General features: G+C 39.8%; 1 protein-coding gene across 1 annotated transcript in view; it reads left to right on the top strand.

Moving 5' to 3' along the window:
- GPC3 (glypican 3) overlaps positions 1 to 17,543 on the top strand; it is a 459,188-nt gene that overhangs the window by 59,688 nt on the left and 381,957 nt on the right. The window lies entirely within an intron of this gene.

Here is a 17,543-nt window from a genome sequence, read left to right as displayed (position 1 = left end):
GCCTGACATCTACTGTGTTCCATCTCTGATCACAGCTTCCAGCCTGCTTTCTCTACTTCCTGTTTTCAGCAAGTTTGATTTTTACTTTCACTTGCTTGTCTATTCTCAGCCTGTCTTCTCTCCCTAACTAAATTGGTCAGATTTTGTTTCCTAAAAGGAGATTACATTGCTCTTTGCTGGAAAAGACAGTCACTGGCATGGTGGGAGTAGGGGTGTGTGTGTGTGTGTGTGTGTGTGTGTGTGTTGGCAAGGGGTGTGTGTGTGTGTGTGTGTGTTGGCAAGGGGTGTGTGTGTGTGTGTGTGTGTGTGTTGGCAAGGGGTGTGTGTGTGTGTGTGTGTGTGTTGGCAAGGGGTGCTGTGACAGGGTGTGTAAGGCTGCTTTGCTAAAGTCTGTTTTTAATCCTAATGACTCTCTTAGTTCTAAGGCTGAGTTCAAATCCTAGTTCTGCCTCTTTGTGATCTTGGGAGTTGTTTCCTTAGTGCTTCAGTTTCCCCATCTTTAACATGCGTGGTAGAAGACTCTATCTCATACAGTTCTAGTGTGGACCAAGTGAATAAACTCATGTAAGCTTACATTGATGGTTTCTAAAAAGGTCAGAGGAAAAGGTGGGAAGAGGGTAATGGTGGTGATACGTTTGTATTCACCCCCCTTCACTCCCATCAACAGACGGCACTAGGAAAAGTCACTGGTTTCTCCTGAGGATTCCCTGTTTGACCCAGAGGAAATTGCATAACCCATCTATCCCCAAACTGTTTCTGTCCCGAGTACAAGCTAGATCTTCTGCCGGGGGATCAATCAAAGAGCTGTCTTTGGCAGGGGGAAGTGTCATGAGAATAAACAGCTGCTCTCTCCGCCCCACAACCCCTCCTGCTGCTAAATGACTCTAGGGAAGAGGAAACCAGTCATCAAAGGCTTCTGCCACCTGTGCACAGCTGGTAGTTCCTGAGGTCACTTGGTAGTGACTGGAGGAGTTTAGAAAGTATCCACGGAGCTAAGTCACTGATATATCCCTTTCCCTAAGGCTCAAGGACTTGCTTTCTTCTCTGTCCTTCATTCCCAGAGTGGGGAAGCTCCTTTGTAAGCTGGAACACACTAGGCTGAGATTGCCCTAGGTCTTCCCTAGCGCTGTTTTGTGAATAGCATCCTTTGAGTGATTCTCAGTGTGAAGAAAAGGAGCAGGACTAGGCTTTCTTGTCCTTCTTCTTCAGCCAGAAGAAGAATCTTCAGGAAGATTAGGAAGTCATTTCCTTTGAGCTACTTGCTGCCAAGTGTCAACTCTCCCGGGAAATCCAGGCTGCTTCAGCTAGACTTCCCTTTTCCTGTCTCCAAGGTTGCCAAGCCAACTGGCAGAGTGCAGGGCCCAAAGGTGCAGCTAGGCCTGTGTTCCAGAGGGGGCAGAGTGGCTGACAGAGCAAAGGACACCAGAGGCCCCTCATCGTTGGGGACAGGCAGGACAGTCCCCAACCAGGCAGATCCAGAAAGCTTTAACAGAACATGACTGAGACACACTACAGAGGGGTCAACTTGGTTGGTATAGATACAGCACATCTGAGCAGCTAAGGCCAAGGTTTAGTAAAAGGGGAAGGAAGGCACATGGCCACAAATATCAAATCAGAACCACTGCTGGGTCAGAGTTCTATTCAAGGTTGGAATAGTCAGGGTTTAAGAACTAGAACTGGAATAATTCGGCTCCATCATTTATTGAGAGTTTCTCAAGGAGGAACAATAACAATCAAGAGCATGGATTTAGAGTAACAGAGGAACTGGGGTTAGAATCACTGTTCTGCCATCTATTAACTAATAGACTTTTTGTGGAGTTACTCAGCCTCTCTGCACCACTCTGAAACAGCACACATGATGCTAAAAAGGATTTTATGTATAGATACTAAAGAAATGTTTGGTAAGTGAATCATTTTTATCCAGAGGTTATTTCTGGCAAGATTGAGTTATTGATGGTAGCTCCCAACCTTAAAGTTCTACTGCAGTCAGTTTAGTACTTGTTCTGTGTCTGAGATGGTGCTGCCCTAGTGCCCAGCCACCTGGGGCCTGATCATTAGGGGAATGTGAAACCAGTTAACAGGGACCCAGGGACCACGGGAGGGGGGAAACACAAAGTTCTCTGGGAAGAATTCTGAAATAAATTCATGTGCAAATCAGGAAAACAGATTATTTTGACTTATTTTAAAATGATCTTTTTTATACCTTCATGGCTCTTCAATAGAAATGGCTTAAGTGAAAAGAAAACTTAATTCAATGAATAGGCAATTTATGAGTCTTGGGTGAGGCACAAATTTGAATTCTCTTGTTAAAATTGAGTGACCAAGTAAATGCAATGTGGTATCTTGAATTAGAGCTTGGAACAGATAAAAGACATTAGTGGAAAACCTGGGGAAATCTGAATAAAGGCTGTAGTTTGGTCAATAGCATTGTACCAATGTCAACATTTTAATTTTGACAAATGGCCCATGGTTATTTAAGATGTTACTATTAGGGGAAACCAAGTGAAACTAGCTTTGTAACTCTACTGTAAATCTAAAATTATTGCAAAATAAATCAAGTGGTTAAACTCTCTTACTTTCAATGGTGATAAGCTCTGCTTTTCAAAAAAAATTGAAATGTAATTGAATTACAATGTTATATAAATTTCAGGTGTACAGCATAATGATTCAGTATTTTTACAAATTATACTCTGTTAACTGTTATTACAAGATAATGGCTATAATTCCCTGTGCTATATGATATTTGCTTGTTGCTTATCTATTTTATATGTAGTAGTTTGTATCTCATAGCCCTAATTTGCCCCATCCCCTCCATCTCCCCAGTGGTAACCAGTAAGTAGTTTGTTATCTAGATCTGTGCATCTGTTTCTCTTTTGTATATACATTCATTTGTACTATATTTTAGGTACTACGTATAAGTGATATCATATAGTATTTGTCTTTCATTGTCTGACATTTCAGTAAGCACAACATTCTCTAGTTTCATCCCCATCTCTCTGCTTTTTTTTTTTTTTCCCCACGCACTTTGTTTGAAGATGTTTTTGAAATTACATGGGATTGGGATGGGGGCACTCGGATACTTGCTTCTACTACATAGAGTTTTGAACTCTGCCCTTTTCCTTAACAATATATACATGCACTTTCACATGCCATTAGAAGTTCATGGTAAGTGTGATTGTTCATATGCATAATGTATGTAAGCACCCCCTTACTGATGTACGTTTAGGGTGTTTCCAATTTTGTGCTGCCGTGAACATTTGTGTACATATAACTTTGTGCTGATTTCTGATGTTTCCTTGGGCTAGAGACATAAGGAAACTGCACCAAAGAATATAAACTTTTAGGAAGATCTAGATACTTAATACCGTATCACTTTCCAGAAGAGTTTTATCAATCTATACACCCAGGAGCAGTGTGCAAGTGCCCGTCTCACTACCTCCTAATCAACATTGAGTCTTACTATTAAGAACAAGCATCTTTTATGCATGCACTTGCTTTAACTTGGCTCCCTGCTTAGAATCCGAGTGTCAACCTGTGGTTTAAGAATGACCAGACTTGGCCCCTGCCCCACTCATCCTTTTACCATTTTTGTATATAATTCCTTAACATGGTAGCTAACTGGGACATGATCTTTTAAAAGACAATATCGTATTGACAAGTAACTGGAGATTCTCTTTCTTTTTAACCTTGTTTCCGGGAATATTGTGAAATTCACAGACAAACCTTTTGATTCTTGTTGATATTTACATGCACACACACACTTTAATACCACTGAATGGAAGGGGTGGGGAAAACAAAAAGTTGTCCCTTAGGGAGTCACTACATACCTGGGATTTGGAGAATACCAACTTGGCATGGCCTGGGTTTGCTAAATGCACCATTGCCTAGCACTCTACGCTCCTCACATATAGTAAGCAGCTTCTCAATAAGCAGGACTAATGACTACATTCTGCCTGTTTAACCTGCAGAAGTAGAATGGAGGCAGAAGGCATAGAATGTTTTTGGTGGTGGCAGTGTCACTTCTGCTCCTATCTTGCTGTGTTGGGTCGCAGTTGAGCTCAGGGCCTTCCTTTGACACCAGTCATTCAGGAGGAGTGCACCCTAGCCTGCAAGCCAGCCTCCGATTCTGCTGTAGGGACTGCTCTCAGAAAACCAGCTGCCATTGCTGGGGAAGTAGTTCTTTCCGCTTCTGTCACCCTTCACAGCCTTAGCTCCTCTCGTATTTATAAGACTGTTTTAATAGTCTTGTCTTGTAATTACATCTGGAGACAGGAGACAGCATCTTTTGATAGTTCAAGTCCTAACGCATTTAAATTGCCCTCCTAATGCTGTAAAAGAGTCAAATTATATATTCTGGTTTGCACTAGACAGCAATAAATGTCAAGGTGCCATCCCCTCTGGTCTTTAACTCCTTGATGCTGTCTGTTTTCGTGCACCTCGCACTGACCGTACACTAGTGTTTTCCCATCTCCAGGCTCGAAAGGATCAAGTTGGGGAGATAAATTTCACTATTCAAAATATATTAAAAGGCAGAGGAAGTTTGTAAACATTGCTTTGGAAAGCTAAGCAAAGCAATAAAGTCAAGGACAGGAACCTGATTCAGTAAAGGAAACATTTCACAAGATTGTCATCTACTTTATTTTTAAAGCCGCAATAAGATGTAACGATAAAAAGGCCAATGATGCATTTCAGCCAAGTGATATGAACTCTTGCTAAACCAATTAAACTGTCAGTATACTATGGTTTCACATTTTCTATAACATACTAGGTCACCTTAGGACACTTAGTCACTTATGACTTTTTACCACTGATGCAAAATCAATTTGGCAATTTATAATCTTACATTTCATTATGAAAGTATATTATTCTGTAAGAAAGCTGCTGGAAAAATAAGAGGCTTCTGAAGCCCATTCATTCCTCTCCTGTTCAGGTGATGTCATAAAAGAATAAAATCAATCATATTATCTGATGTTTTGAGACTTCTAGTAGTTTTTGATTTATATGGTTTTTAAAGAAGATGTACCGAGTATACAATTCTAACCCAGGATGCAATTCTGAATGTTAGATAAAATTGCAGACATTAAAAAGTGAGAATTTTTACTGAAGAGCTCATTTTTCATCTACCTCTTTAAAATGTTCGAGTGTATGGATTGAAAGAACCCTTTTGCTTAAGTATCTATATGCCAGAGGGCGGGCTTTTTTGTGTTCCTGTATTTGGAGTTCCTGCTCTTCTCAAAGAGATGGCACAGATGGTTATTCATATTTAATACCATCACATTTCTCAGTTTATTTTTTGGAAATTGTAAGTTACAGAACGATACACCAGCTTATTTGAGAGAGAGGTGGAAAAAAGAAAGAGGAAGAGTTGGAGGCTTATTATTATTATAACTCTCATTTGGAAATACCTTCCTTTTTTCTCTCTAGGACAAACATGTCACCGCTTTTGGAAAAAACCAATGGCAGTAATAAAGTGCACACGACAGATCCTTAGTTTTAGGTGCTCATTAGCACAGAAGCAGACAGAACTGTTCTCATAAGATCATATGGCTAACAAGAGCATAATTAACATTGACTGTACATATAGCCCTTTTCTTTTGTTACGAAGTCAACAAGAGTTTCCTTTAACCTTCCCTTATGACTATTAACCACACTTGTTAATACATCTCCCTGTTCCCAAAGCTCAAATCAGATGTGTGCCTCTGGCAATTACAGCTGCAGTAACACTGGATCATTTAAATATGAGATTTAAACCTGAGATTCTCTTCTTTTTTGGTTTAAGTCAGGGTTACAGGGTAGGTAGGGGCGACAAACTGCATTAATTTTGATTCTGCTTGTGATCAAGCATCTCATGATACAAGAACTGTGTGGTACTCAGCTATTTGTCTACTGCCATTGTCTCAGGTATTTCCACTCTCATTGGCATCTCTCCTGTTTGCGTATTCTTTTTTACATTCCAGTCTGAACACAGAAGGACACATTGAGTGAGAAGAGAAACACAGAGTAGAAATTGAATAATTATAATGAGAGTCACTTTGCACTTTGTATCTTGCTGAGAAAGGTATTGGAACTAGGTTTAACTGACTTTCTGTTTACCAGGTATAGGAAAAGACACTTCCACCTGCACTGTCTCATTTCAACTCACAACAACCCTGTGAGGTAGACAGGATATTCCCTACTTTAGAGATGAGGGCTGTGGTTCCAGGAGATTAAGCAGTTTGCCAGGGGCATAATGTTAGGAACAGGTTGAGTTTAGTTTCCAGTTCTAATTCCAGTATTCTATGGGCTCCATCATGGTTATTTATTATTGTTGATATAATTAAGTCTTGACAAGCCAGAATACATAGGGAATGGTAGCACACACCATAATAGGGGTTTAGAATATGAATGAATGTACAATTTTGGCTTTTTTAAAAGAATAATTTATTGGTATGATACCTGTTAACGTTAGAAAATGCAGCAATATAGGTAAGATAGTGAAGCAAACAATTTACTTGTGATACTAAGACCTATTAACAGTTTGGCTAGTAGACTTTTCTTTTTTAGATCTTTAAATTATATGTATACATTACAAGGGATGGTTAGAAAACATCACAGACTCAGTGGACATGAATTTCAGCAAACTCCAGGAGATAGTGGAAGACAGAGGAGCCTGCCTGGTGTGCTGCAGTCCGTGGGGTCACAGAGAGTCGGACATAACTTAGCGACTAAACAAAAACAAACATACATACCGTTTTATACCCTGCTTTTTAAAAAATGTAACTATTTTCAGAACATGTTCTTGTGTTATTACATAGATGTCAACATGATTTTAATGGCTATGCAGTACTCTACTGTCTGGGTATCCCATAAAATATTTAAGCAATTTATCTTGGATATATTAATGTGAACCAGTCCTCTGGTTTGATAATGTTCCTCTGATGTCACAAAATACATGGTAATGTGGTTTGTTAAAATGTTCAGAATATGTATTTTATTATTAGTTAGCTATGGTTAAATGTACATCATGTTGCATCTTTTTCGAGCTAGTGGTTGCCTTGGACATGGCCCCAAAGTCTAACTTTCAGAGCTTTTGCTTAGACATATGCAGGTAACACTAAAGCCAGTAACCCCTGACAAAGATGGCTGGAAGCTTGGGGGCTGAACATGAGGTGTAATTTAAGGGAAACAGAAACTCCTCCCTGAAATTCTCATTGGAAGAATCCTCTGGGTTGAGCTACAGAGGCCTATGGTGAAAAGTCAATTGTTTCTGTTGAATCAGTGTTGTGTCTGTTAAACTAGTTATGGTGAATCTATTCACTGGAATATTATGAAGCTGTTAACACTGATATTTCCAAAGAATATTTTATGATATATGTTAACACTTTATAGAGAATGGGATGTGTGTGTATGTATATATAAAATTCCAGTTTGGTGGAAAAAACATATATACATATATACTGAAATATCTCAGGGCCTGTTTTTGGATGGTGGGTGTAAAGTAAGGGAGTTAGAGAAGGTGAGGTTCAGAAAAAGAACAAGACTGGCACTTTACAGGAACAGATCACCTTTAATGAGGCAAGAAGGGGCAGCAGTCAGATTAGCGAGCTGCTGCGCTTATCCAAGAAAAGAGTAAGTATATATAGGCATGTATGTGGAAAGTTACTGTCTTAAGGGGGCCTGTTCTTCTCCAAGGTTGTTTGGAGTAGTTATCTCTTAAACGGCTGGGGTAAGGAATTTTGGAGATAGACCAGGGGCTGGACCAGCTGGGAGCTGGGCGTAATCAACTTTAATGTCCATTTTTTTCTTCGGGTGAGAGAGTTCTTTGTTTTGCATAGAATGGTGGGGAGGACCTGGAGGGGAGTTTTAACTCCAGGCTGTTTTGAGCCATGTAACTTTCCTTCAGTGGGCATGATAGTTCATTTTTTTCTCCATATGTTTCTGAATTTAAAAAATATAAATTTTTTTATTATTCACTATGTGCTAGGCACTGTACTAGTATCTCAGTCTTCACAACAACACTAAAGTTACTATGATTGTCTGTTTGGCTAAGACCACACAGATTGCTTGGGAACAGAGCCAGGATATGAACTTGGGGTCTTGTTGTTTAGTCGCTAAGTCATGTCTGACTCTTTCGTGACCCCATGGACTGTAACTTGCCAGGCTTCTCTGTCCATGGGATTTCCCAGGCAAGAATACTGGAGAGGGTTGTCATTTCCTTCTCTAGGGGATCTTTCCAACCCAGGGATCAAACCCATGTCTCCTGCATTGACAGGTAGATTCTTTACCACTGAGCCACCAGGGAAGCCCAAGTTGGGGTCTGTTTATTTCCAAAATCCATATGACATCAGATAGAAAAGGGAGAAGATATATTTTTGATTTTTTCTTAACTGTTGAAAACCAAGCAGTCAAAGCAGTACTGGGACAAGAAAATACAAGTCCATGGCCAGACGATAGGGCATTTATGCTGGTGAATCCTGGGAGGTCCTTTGGCAACAGGGGTTAGCCTAAGGACTCTGCATCCCTGGGGTTAATAATATCTAACGTCACAGAGCTATTGTGAGGATTAAATGAGGCAATGCATGTAAAGGGCACATGGTGCATGCTTGCTCAATAATGGTAGCTAGTATTATTATTTCTCTTATTTAGGACCTTGCTTGTTATAGGGATTAGAGACTCCAAGAAGCCTGAGGTAGGACATGTTTACCTAGGGAATCCTGTCACATCTCAATAGTCCTCAAACATTCCTGACCAGTTGAAATACCTTTTATTTGAAACTTTCAAATAAATAAGTCCTAATCAGCTTTGTGGACCCTACCAGCTTTTCCCGAAAACTGCTCTGCTTTTTGGGGACTTATTTATTTACTCAATGAAAATAGGGACTTTGTGTAACACAAGGGAAGCAGGAAGTGATTGGTTTGGAGTTAATAGGCAAGCCTTTTCTTTTCCCTTTAACCTGAGGAGGCTTGATTGGGTTATGCTCCTTAAGAGTCTTGGAGCGTCTGGGAATTTGGAGAACAAAAGCTCTGCAGGGAGGCCACCTAAGAGAGAAGGCTCTTCACAAATCTTTGTACATTCTTAAATTTTTCATTCTGTTTTTCTCCTCTCTCAGTCCCTAGAATTGAGTGGCATTATCTTGAAGCCATGGAGATTTAAGAAACAACCAAGGTTGGCCTCTCTTTGTTGAGCTTATGAAAGCCATATTTAGTTTTAGTAGGAATGTGTTTTTCCCTTGGGAGGCCCCTCTATACCTGCAGCCATCAGAAATTCCATATTAAAATCCCACATTTAAGTCTTTACAGCTAAAGTCTGTTCTTGCGTGTCTGGACCAAGTCCAGCTGTCAGACTGCAATATTATTGACTTTCTCTTCTCAAGTGAGTGCTTTATATCTGCTGGCTCCATTTCTTTACCACTCGTTCTGAAACACCTTGTAATCTGGCTTCTGCTGCTGCCTCTTTAGTAAAATTGCTCCCCTGCAGGTTACCAATGACGGACTTTTTACTGAATTCACTGGGGCTTATTTTTCTTTCTCCCCCTTGAATGTTTTCCTTTCCTTGGCTTGTGGCAGTACATGTATCTGTTTCCCTCCCACCCCTCTGAGCATTCCTTCTCTCCTTTTTGATGACAAATCTTCCTCTTCCATTCAAATGTGACTATTCTCGAAAGGGGATGTCTTTAGTGCTCCCTTCCCCCTCTACTCTTTACTCATTTTCATGGCTTCAACTGCTATCTCAATATCATTAATTCTCCAGTTCTCACTTCTTACCGATGCCCCAGCCCTAGAGATCTTAGGGACTAATAATAAAGCTTTCTTTTGTTGTTGTTGTTCAGTTGCTCAGTCGAGGTTGACTCTTTGCGACGCCATGGACTGCAGCACTTCAGGCTTCCCTGTCCTTCACCATTTCCCGGAGCTTGCTCAAACTCATGTCCATTGAGTCAGTGATGCCATCCAACCATCTCATCCACTGTCGTCCCCGTCTCCTCCTGCCTTCAATCTTTCCCATCATCAGGGTCTTTTCCAATGAGTCAGTTCTTCGCATCAGGTGGCCAAAGTATTGGAGCTTCAGCATCAGTCCTTCCAATGAATATTCAGGGTTGATTCTCTTTAGAATTGACTGGTTGGATCTCCTTGCAGTCCAAGGGACTCTCAAGAGTCTTCTCCAACACCACAGTTCAAAAGCATCAATTCTTTGGCGCTCCGTCTTCTTTATGGTCCAACACTCATATGCATACATGACTACCACAAAAACCATAGCTTTGACTAGACGGACCTTTGTTGGCAAAGTAATGTCTCTGCTTTTTAACACACTGTCTAGCTTTTTGTCATAGCTTTTCTTCCAAGGAGCAAGCGTCTTTTAATGTCATGGCTGCAGTCACCATCTGCAGTGATTTTGGAGCACAAGAAAATAAAGTCTGTCATTGTTTCCATTGTTTCCCCATCTGTTTGCCATGAAATGATGGGTCTGGATGCCATGACCTTCATTTTTTGAAAGTTGAGTTTTAAGTCAGCTTTTCACTCTCCTCTCTCACCTTCATCAAGAGGCTCTTCAGTGCCTCTTCGCTTCCTGCCATAAGGGTGGTGTTATCTGCATATCTGAGATTACTGATATTTCTCCCGGCAATCTCGATTCCAGCTTGTACTTCCTCCAGTCCAGCATTTTGCATGATGTACTCTGCATATAAGTTAAATAAGCAGGGTGACAATATACAGCCTTGGCGTATTCCGTTCCCAATTTGGAACCAGTCCATTGTTTCATATCCCATTCTGACTGTTGCTTCTTGACCTGCATAAAGGTTTCTCAGGAGGCAGGTCAGGTGGTCTGGTATTCCCATCTCTTTAAGAATTTTGCATGGTTTGTTGTGATCCACACAGTCACAATCCACACAGTCACTTCTGTGTACTCAATGAAGCAGAAGTAGATGTTTTTCTGGAATTCCCTTGCTTTTTCTATGATCCAGTGGATGTTGGCAATTTGATCTCTGGTTCCTCTGCCTTTTCTAAATCCAGCTTGAACAGTTGGAATTTCTTGGTTCACATACTGTTGAAGCCTAGCTTGAAGAGTTTTGAGCATTACTTTGCTACCATGTGAAATGAGTGCAATTGTGCAGTAGTTTGAGCATTCTTTGGCATTGCCCTTCTTTGGGATTAGAATGAAAACTGATCTTTTCCTGTCCTGTGGCCCCTGCTGAGTTATCCACATTTGCTGGCATATTGAGTGCAGCACTTTCACAGCATCATCTTTTAGGATTTGAAATAGCTCAGCTGGAGTTCCATCACCTCTACTAGCTTTGTCACTTGACTTTGTACTCCAAGATGTCTGGCTCTAGGTGAGTGATCACACCATCGTGGTTATTTGGGTCATGAAGATCTTTTTTGTATAGTTCTTCTGTGTATTCTTGTCACTTCTTCTTAATGTCTTCTGCTTCTGTTAGGTCCATACCATTTCTGTCCTTCATTGTGCCCATCTTTGCATGAAATATTCCCTTGGTTTTCCTGATTTTCTTAAAGAGATCTCTAGTTTTTCCAGTTCTATTGTTTTCCCCTATTTCTTTGCACTGATCACTGAGGAAGGATTTCTTATCTCTGCTTGCTATTCTTTGGAACTCTGCATTCAGATGGGTATATCCTTCCTTTTCTCCTTTGTCTTTCACTTCAACTAAAAGTTGTCTTTTAGAGTCAGGCATTGTGCTCTGTACTTATTTACGTTATCTCTAATTCTCATAACATTCTTCAAGGCAGATAGTCTTAAGTCCATTTTACATAAGAGGAAACCAGCTCAAATAAGTTACATGTGTTTGTATTTTTCCATTCAGTCTCCTACCATCAACTGAAACCCAGCAGGTCCACAAGAGAATTCCTTCTCTGGCTCCAAACTCCTGACTTTAAGGCAGTGCCACTCTCCCACTTTCTGTTCTATCCCTTGCAGGCTGAGAGAGTTGAAAATCAGACAGGTATTTGCTTTGGAATATTGCCCTCCCTCTCCAATAAAACAACACCCTCAAAATCCCCCAAGTCCAAATTATTACAGCTTCATATCTTGAAAATTAAAGTTTAGGCTATCCTACAGATGAGCAGATCCCAACTATTAGGAGAGCTAAGTCTCATAACTTTCCAATACTGCATGTTCTGGGCTGCCTAGAGTTAAACTTAATTCTCAGCCCCAGCTGTGTTTTCTTCAGTCCTCAAGATACACCTCCCAAGTAGGTCCCTCCCATAGGTGGGGCTAGCCTGGCTTCTGCGCACTTCCCAGTGTACCAGCGGTAATCCCGCCCCTTTCTTCTCTCTTGGACTGGAAAGCCTACTGGAATGTGAATGATTTAGTGATGGTATTTCTGTAGTATAGGAATAGCTTTCAATGTACTATTTTTTAAAAAGAAAATTACTTACAAATGTTGGTAGTTCAGTATTAGTAACAGCTGATGCAAAACATATTCACAGCTGATCTGCACATACCGATGTGTTGAGACCATGAGTTTGAAAACACACAGATTACCAGGGAAGACCCAAATGCCCATTGGTGAGGACTAGCTTTCCTCTGCATGTGGTGTATTTGCCTAATGCTACAACATTTTAAACCTGATACTACTTAAGAGTCAGAGAAGTGCGAAACTCCACATCTTTCTGAAGTCCACTAACAGGATCACCAGGTGACAAGACCTTACTGTAGATTCTCTATGTGCCATTCTTTACTTGGGCTGTTTTTACTAGTACAGCTCCTATCTCTGTGACCATTTCATTTAAAAACAGAAATCTGCCATAGCTGCTATCATTTTTTTATGGAAGCAGTACAGAAGGTTAAAAGTTCACTTATATTTCATTCTTATGAAGTCAGGCTAAAGGAAAGCGTAGACCCATTGAGAAATTTTGGTTATCTGTTCAGTACTTCCGTTTCTTCTCTTAGTAAGGAATGGGAGTCTGGAATTATGGTGGCATGACTCTTTAATCAGACTTGACCAGGATGGTAGTAACATGTATCAAAAGAGAAACATACTCAGATTAGCCTTTGGTGAATGGTCTTCTTAATAAGGAACTTGGAGCATACCTTTTAAAAAATCTGAGAAGCTGGGTGTTTAATCATTGTCATGAAAAGAAGATAAAAAACTGATGGCGTTTTCCAGGATTGTAACCTATATCTAGTTGAACAAACTAGTGACTAGTGGTGTCTAGCATGTACTTGGGGTTCAATGAACACTTGTGGAATGAATTTGTTATTTTAGTAAAAAGATTAAAATGTTCTGAATTATTATGACATTCCCTGTGGTTGTTAGCATAAATTAAAGTTTGATAGCAGTAAAATTTACTTTGAAAAAAATCACTGAAATACTTAGATTGTAAGAAAAGCTTTATCCTAGAATGTAAAATATCAGTGATATCTTACCAGGCTACCTTTTTCCTTCTTGGACTGTAGGGTGCTTTTCATCTTTGACTTAACATATACTATTTAGGCCAAGGGCAGTGGAGAGGTGATGAAGTTGGGGTCACTTGGAAGCATCAGTCCGTCTGGCCAGGGTCTACCATGGAGGACCTTGCATCAGATTTACTTTTGGGGGGCTCAATATTTTCTCAGTCATCCTTGTAAATTTTTATGTTCTGTAAGCAAAGAGTTTGGCCTGATGGTTACAGTCTGACTAGCAACCAAGGTTACCTGTGGTGTCATATGCTCTTCAGAGAAAAATTATTGAATAGAAGCCTAATTATAGCCAGTTTAGCTCACAAGAGGGAAATCAGTTCAATTGAAAAATGGTTAAGTGCCGACTATGGGCCCAGATTGTGTGATGCCTTCTGTAGAAGTATGAGATGTGGTCCTTGACCCAGAGATGCTTAAAGGCAAGATAATTACAAATGAAACAGTAGTAACAGTACCAGGCATCTGAGAATCATCGCTTGAGAAAGAACTATGAAGATCATTTAGCCCAAACTTTCCAGTTACAAGGAAGACAGGCTCAGATTAGGAATAGAATTTCCCAAGGTTTGCCAAATGATTGGTAGAAATCGTAAATATATACTCAAATCTTCTAATGCTCAGGTACTCCTTTCATTCCATCATTTAGGTAGTTATATGGCATTTGGACACACTTTGCTTTGATCAGTTCTTTTGATGCTGGGAACTTTTTGACAAGACCATTTTAACATGGGCGGGGAGGGGGGACTTCTGCAAAAGCCTACAAAACAAGCTAGTAAAATGTCCAGCTACTTTTTAAAAATTACCAAGTAATGTGCAAAACAGGCATCCTCACCCCATCCCTCAGCTTCACCTCATCCCTTAGCCTGGAGGGTGGAGATCAGGGATGAGGTAGGAGAGGAGGTCAAAGATGGAATGGGTGTCATGGATGGGGTAAAGCTCCAAAAAGGGATGAAGGATGGGGTGGAGGGTCAGGCACCATCTGGCAGGCAAAGCACACATTGCCAGGAGTCATGTGTTTCCCACACTTGCTCATCTTTGAAAGGCCATTAATCACGCTGGGCACATTATCTGCTCATTCTCTGAGAATTCTTTTATTTCTTTAACAGCCTATTTCTTAGAATCTCTGATTCCAAACTTTCAAGGGACAGGAATGGAGTGGGGAAGGATATTTGGGTGACAGTATAGTCCTGTAGTCTCAGACTCAGGCTTCCCTGGTGCCTTAAGTCAGCGTCTATCGGTTCTCTCATTAACATTCCATGTAAAATACTATATGTTTCTGCTCTTTTAAAAATTGTAAGCTTTGATAGGTGCTTTTGAAGGCATAGGACTGTGTAGGCTCTTTTGAGGTTTATCCTCTTTCAAAAGCTAATAAACCTAAATATACATCTAGTATTTTTAATAAAAAATGTATGAGTTTTTCACTTTGTCAGTGCAGTTTTTAATGTAAAATTATTTTTTAAAAATTGCCTCTCTAATGTAAAGAACCTAAAGGCATAAAAGGACTGAATATTCAAGAGTATTCATATAGGAGAAAGTAGAAAATGGAAGTTCCCCTGTAATCTGGGTAAGGATTGAGGATAAAGTGTCAGGGAGGTAAATGATAAACAGCCTCTAGTAGTCTGTTTTTTTCACGGCTGCATCGTGCTGTCTGCATTCTAACAACTGTGCCAGAATGTCAAACATAAATACAGGATGTCTGGATTTTAGCAAACCATTCGAAAGTTTTCTGTAATATCTTGTGCATAAGATTGTGAAATTTGACTGCATAACCAGTAATTAGGCAAATTCACAGCTAGTTGAGCAACAGATTCAGCGTCAACCTGGAGGAAGATGTTTTAGTGAAGGGCCACAGGACTGTTTTGGCTCTGCCTGGGCATTCGTTCACGCAACAAATACTGAGCCCCTACTGTGTAAAAGGCAGCCTACTTAGTACTGTGAGGGGTACAAAGGTGTCCATATCATGGCCCCCACCTTAATGGAGCAAAGTCTTGATCACAATTGATCACAAAGACCGGCTTTTCACTTTGCAGATAACGTAAAGCTGGGTGGCATAGTTTAATATATAGGATGACAGAATCCAGATTTAAAATGACCTCAGCTTGTAGGAACTCTAGGTCAAAACCTACAAGATGAAATTTAACAGTGATAGATGTAAAGTCTTGAATTTAGGTTTAAAAAATTGCATATGTACAGGATATGAGAGATGTGACTTGGCAGCAGTTTATGTAAAAAGTTCTTGGGGATTTAGCTGATCACAAGTTTAATATGAGCCAACAATGTGGTGTAGCTTATTTTTTTTTAAAGCCAAACAATTTTAGGCTGTATTAGAAGCATGTGTGCTGATCAGACCACATCTGGAGTATTATGTTCAAGTATAGTCACCACATTTTACGAACATTGACAAAGTTGAGTATATCCAGAAGACAGTGACCAGGATGGGTCTGAAAATCCTATCACATGAGAAATGGTTGAAAGAAAGACCTGAGGGGTAGGGGTGGAGTGTCAGCTTTTGCTTTAAGCCTCAGCTTAGACCCTTCAAGTCTTGGTTAGGTTTCATGGCTGTGTACGTCCACATTCCTCTGGACAACCCTCTTGCCTTCTGCACTAGACTAGGGTTTTGTCAGACCAGGATTCAGTCTTTGTTCACTGTGACATCAGTTGGTCGAGCACTTTGTTTGATAACAAGGTCTGTCCCCAGCAATGCTTACAGAATGATGGAGGGAAATTTCCAAGTATGACACCTTATGTACAGCTGGGGGAAAACGGATGAAGAACTATAATGCCTGGCATCTATAGTCATTAAAGAACAGAGAAGAAATGTCAAAGTTCCTAAAAGGTTTTGAATGATTCTCCTTTAGTCATTTTCTTTTGCCTTCTGCTAGGATCTAATACTAGATTTGCATGTCTGTTTTAACAGAAATCCTAAAAATGCATTCTCTCCAAAAGGAGCATTTTCAAAACTAAGTTAAAGTTCAGGCACTAGTATCGAGGAGATACAAATGAAAACAATGAGATACCATTTTTTCACTTGGAGATTAGGGAAAGAATCCATGGTGGTCTTTCCATGGCATTGGTTGAAAAGAGTCAGACAAGACTGAGTGGCTGAACAACAACAAGGGAAAGAGTGGATAAAAAATAACACGCACTGCCAGTGAGGCTTTAGTTAAACGGACACACTCGTGCATTTCTGGTGCAACCCTTTTGGAACAGCAGTTTGGCAATTTGTATTATCAAGGGCCTGAAAATATTCATAGTTTGATCCAATAATTCTACTTCTGGGACTTTATCCTATGAAAACCATCCTGAATACAGGAAAAAAAAGCCCTATGAACAGAGGTGTTTTCTGATAACAAAAATATTGGAAATAACAAAGTATTTAATAATAGAGAAGTGAATGGTTATATAAAATGTGATCTGTCCCTTTGATATAAGGTTATAAAGCCATTAAAGTTTATAGTCTCCACAGGATATAAAGCTGTACATATAATATGATACAAGTGCATGAAAATAAATAAACCTAAACTTATATGGAGAAAAATCCTGGAAAGTCTTATACTAAAATATCAAAAGTGGCTGTTGTTCAGTGTGAGATTATCAGACTGAAATTACTTTTGCATTTGTCTTCTTTTTTGCATTTTCTAAATTTCTTTTTTAAAAAGCATTTTTATTTCAAAGAGAATTTATGAGTCCTATAACATCTAGGAATAGATCCATAGAGTCCAGGCCTTCAGTCCTCCTGCATGTCACCAGTTATATCAAGGACATTCAGAAACTGTGAGGAAAAAGCAAATCCAAACAACTTCAAGGCTAAATTGATTTTAATTCTAAATTTAATTAAAATTAATTTTAATTCACTTTCATTCAAAGCACGTAAATGTAAATATATACTAGGCACACTTGGATCAAGGGTGTGTTAATGAACTTTACAAGTAAAAGATGATACAATTCTTACAAAGGAAATAATCAGCATCTCAGATTCTAAAGAGCCAGGTACCTTTTGTAAATGGACATGAAAAAGTGCCTTGTGGTAACAGGCACTTAATAAAGTCTTGAATGACTGGCTCCTGGATGTGAGGAGGGAAGAATGAGAGATTGATTGCAAATGGATAAGATTGAATCGCTTGATGTGTACTGGAAGAATCTGGATATCAGGTATTATC

The sequence above is a fragment of the Bos javanicus genome, chromosome X (genome assembly GCF_032452875.1).
Source record: "Bos javanicus breed banteng chromosome X, ARS-OSU_banteng_1.0, whole genome shotgun sequence".
Taxonomy (NCBI): domain Eukaryota; kingdom Metazoa; phylum Chordata; class Mammalia; order Artiodactyla; family Bovidae; genus Bos; species Bos javanicus.
This window is presented reverse-complemented; position numbering and strand designations above follow the sequence as displayed.